The 5,000-nt window shown below is 29.1% G+C and overlaps 1 protein-coding gene across 2 annotated transcripts in view; it reads right to left on the minus strand.

Annotated features, from left to right (window-relative positions):
* The window catches only part of LOC119573257 (calcium-binding mitochondrial carrier protein SCaMC-3-like), a 71,500-nt gene that overhangs the window by 65,294 nt on the left and 1,206 nt on the right, over positions 1–5,000 (minus strand). The gene's annotated exons all lie outside the window — the stretch shown is intronic.

Genomic DNA, 5,000 nt, shown 5'->3' on the forward strand with positions numbered 1-5,000 from the left:
TGTGTGTGTGTGTGTGTGTGTGTTTGTGTGTGTGTGTGTGTATGTATTTATGTATGTATAAATCTATCTATCTATATGTATTTATATATTTATGTATGTATAAATGTGTATATATAGGTATAAGTGCATGGATGAATATGTATAGATTATATATATATATATATATATATATATATATATATATATATATATAATATATATATATATATATATATATATATATATATATAATATATATATATATATATATATATATATATATATATATATATATATTATATATATATATATATATATATATATATATATATATATATATATATATATATATATATATATTATAAATACACACATATATGTTATATAAATATATATATACCTATATAAACACACACACATACACACACACACACACACACACACACACACACACACACACATCTATAATCTATTATCATATTTCTATATAGATATTCAATTACATGTCCAATATCAAAGGTGTATCTAAATATATCTACCTCTACATGCTATCTTTCATAAATATCTACTTTCATTAATTTCCATACGATATTTATATGAACAAATACAAATTTCTTTTTACTAATTCAAAAAACAATTATCTAACATAACAGTACTGGATCTTAAGAAAAGCTTGTTACAAAAAGCAGTTCTGGGAAAGAAAGAAAGAAAGAAAGAAAAAAAAGTAAAAAAAAAATAATAATAATAATAAAAAATAATAATAATAATGAAGGATAACAGGCTCTCAAGATTAAGGATTCTTTTCTATATTGCTGACAGTTCTTAAAATTGACTAAGGCATAAATAATCTTTACATCACAAAAAACTACTAGAAAAAACATACCACCACATGCAACAACCACTAAAAGAAGGATAAAAAGTTAATACATCTGCTAGTATTATGCTCCATATGATCCAGGAGTATTTTACACACATTAATCAATTTTCAGAAATTTCATACTCTGTGTCATACTTTGACAGTGAACTCTTAGATTTCCTACTTTATACAAAATCCTACATCTCATACTTTGTTAATGAGTTGTTACATCTCAGTTTTTGTATCACATAGACTAGAACATTTTATGAAGAGAGGCACAGCAGCTTTGAAAATTGAACTTTTTTCTTGAAATTCAACTGGCTGTGTTCTACCAAAATATATCTCAAATATGCAATAATCTGTGCTATAAAGGCTATAATCTCAGGTCCAACCTGAAAATGGTGCAATATTAAGTACTCAACATGTCTGCCAAGCTTCATGCATTATTTCCTTTACAATTTCTTTAGAATTCAAACAAAGTCACAGAAAACTATAAATATATTTTGCAAGTAGTAGACTAGTATACCTATATTACTCTATATTCTGAAATAAATAAATAGTGCTTAATATTCTGTTCATGTATATATATGTATAAATAAGAAATATATATATATATATATATATATATATATATATATATATATATATATATATATATATATCTATATATATATATATATATATATATATATATATATATATATACACATAATTATGCAAACATTATAACAATCAAAGTAAATCTTATATAAATACAGATGTACTGTAAGGTATATAGCAGTACATTTATCCATTTCAAGCTTATAATCACCAAATAAAACATTTTGATAAGTCAATATGCCTTGTGTTCCATCTAAATGCATTTAAAACTTGATGTGGTTTGTAGTGAGTGCCCTAAAACCATGTGATAATAACTGTCAAATAAGGAACAAGTGGTAGACTTATTGGCTACTGGAGGTGAGGAGGCCACTTTGTGCGCACAGCTTGATGGTCTGATGTACAGTAAAAAGTTGCATTCACTCATATATAAGGATTGATTTTTTTTCAACATCTGTGCCCAAAATTTATTGCGCTATGCAAATAGTGCACGATAATATTAAGTGAAACATAAAGATAACCATTGGTGGAAGTCGTTAACATCTTTATTTACCTGTAGACTTGAAACAAAAAATTGACATGTCTAATTTTACATATATATCACTGGCCAAATCTCAGTCATAACAATAATTTACTGAAAAAAGAAAAAAAAGAAGAGAGAGAGAGAGAGAAAAAAAAAAAAGTTTGTGAAAAAATGCAATGTAGAAAAATTAATTTAAAAAAACATTCAGTCTAGACTATTTTCTAACACAAAAAATATATCATCAACATGCAAATGCTCTTTCACTAGAAATATTACAATGCATCTGCTCTTTAAAATGATACATGCCCCATAAAAATCGGGGTATAGTTTTAGTTTCCCACAGCCACGCAGTACAAGATAAAATTTGCTTGTGATGGATTGTATGACCAAAAATAAGAAACTTTTCATTTATGGCAATACCTTCACAAGTTGATAATAAGAAAATTAAGCAACACGTAATACTTTGGTATACATTTACAGGAAAATGAGTCGCAATATAATAATCAAAGATTAAAACTACTCACAAAACTACATGAAATAATCAGCGTAGGTATAAAAATGACATAAAAAAGGAAGAAAATATGTTACGACAAGCGCCGCATGAAGAGCATGTCCATGGCTATCGGAGTGGGGTCTGTGGGCAATGCTCCCGAGTTAGTATGGTTTTTGACCCATATGGAGACGTTTGTGGATTTCCCAAGAGTGGCTGATGTAGTACAGATTTGATCTCAAAGGGGTGAGGTCACTCCGTAAATAATACCAATACTTTCATTTACATCGTTTGCAATGGAAAACAAGAGATTCACATGTATTACAGTGTGGATAATTAAAAGAAGAAATAATAATTGCAAGACTTGATAGCCGTGTTAAACAAAAATTTACCAAATTCGGTCAAATAGTTGTTAGTAGTTATTTCAAAGAATATAGCATAAGTAATCTCTTCGAGATTTTGTACTGTGAAGTAACTGGAGTACTTTTCTAAGTTAGCCTAACCCTCGCTGTACTTTGCATATATATATATATCTGTTTACTGCCATTCCTCAGCTTTCTACATCACTAGCAATGCCTTCTACAGTTACTGTAACTCGAATCAATCACCATATTTCCTTAGCTATGAGCTGTCCCTAGGCCAAAACAAAATTAAGGTAAAAGGTATTTTGTTCAGCCATTTTCTGGGTCAATTTTACAAAGACATATATGCATCTGCCACTGACTGCTGTGGCCTTTATGCCTGCTATCATTCCGGCATTGACTACCAAACTTCTACTACATACATCCTGGCAATAAGGAATCATTTCTAGTTTTATCTTACCACAACATGTGCTAATGTTTTAGTTTTAGTTTGAGTCACTTGAGATTGTAAGTCTTCTATCACAAATCACAGGAAGATCCTGGTGGATTTGAATCAAATATAGCTAATATAATTATAGACTCAAGTACAAATATTTACAAACCTTATGGGCAACTGTGGCATTCCTTTTACTTTCTGCAGATTATTTTTCTATACCTAACATCCTCATACAGTTTTATCTGTTTACATTTATGACTGGTTATTATGAATTGACACACAAAAAAATAAACAAATAAAAATAAATATATAAATTAATTTTAAAAAATAAAATAAATAAATATAACACACACACACACACACACACACACACACACACACACACACACACACACACACACACACACACACACACACATGTATGTATGTATGCATGTATGTATGTATGTATGTATGTATGTATGTATATATATATATATATATATATATATATATATATATATATATATATATATATATATATATATATATATATATATATATATATATATATATATAGTATATTCATTAATTTTCTTTATGGTTTCTCATGTGATTGAAAATATTCTCATTATAATTCAACCACAAGTCATTCATCAATTTAATATGCTCCTTCACAAAAACATTTCTTAGAAATTTTCTCTTGTATAGATGTAGAGTGTAAAATCAAATTATCAACTAAACTTTTTGAAATTCATATAATTACAGTTACAGACACACTGGGAGGGCAAGCTAAATAATAAATGAAGATATGTGCATTCAAAGGTGTTCTCGGACCATATATATGTGTATATATATGGTCTGAGAACACCTTATAAAAGGGATTATAAAATGAGGATCCAATCCAAGCTATACCCTACAAGAAAATATCTAATGGAAGTTTTTGGCTCTGCCAGAGTGCCAAAGGCATGTAAGCCATCATTATAGCTTGTACCATCTATGTGTCTTATAATACCAGTTTTTTTTTTTCTCTCTCTCTTTTTTTTTTTTAACGCTGCTAACTAATCTTCCAATTATTATTATTTCATTCAATTATTCACAATGTAATATGTGCAAATCTGTTGTTTTCCATTGCAAATGACTGCTTCAAGAAATGAGTGACTACACTGGTAATTATTTACAAAGAGTCTGCTCTCCTCTGAGATTACTAATCCAACCAACAACCTTGGGGGAACTGAGATTCCACTAGCAATGCTGTTTTAACCAAAATCTTTTCTAACCCCTGTACTTTCCTATTGGTAGCTTGCCCCTGGACCCATGTCCAATCACCCTGGACTTACCGCACGATATTTATTATAACTTAACCCAACTACCATGGATTTATGTTCTGTCCCCTCTAGTTTTTTGTGAATTTTGTTACATACTGATAGCTCCACATGTGCTCAGCCGGCAAGGAGTCTATTAGTAGGTCCTAGTGACCGATCTTGATTTCCTTATTCCTTGAATTGGCGGGGAAAATGTGTTTTTCTTTTTAATACATTTTATATCAATACTGTTATTATTGTTATTGATGTTATGATTATTAAATTGTTATTAAAATCTTGGTAACATTTAAGACAGTGAAAGAACGCAAAAGATCCTTTCCAAAAGTCAAGGAAAAGGGTAAACAGGTGAGATCGGTAGGATTAATAACAGGCTCCTTCGTGACTAAGCACTTGTAGAGCCATCCATGTGTAAATACAAGAATTAAACTTATATGGGCATGATATGTATTCTTG

The sequence above is a fragment of the Penaeus monodon genome, chromosome 5, assembly GCF_015228065.2.
Source record: "Penaeus monodon isolate SGIC_2016 chromosome 5, NSTDA_Pmon_1, whole genome shotgun sequence".
NCBI lineage: Eukaryota > Metazoa > Arthropoda > Malacostraca > Decapoda > Penaeidae > Penaeus > Penaeus monodon.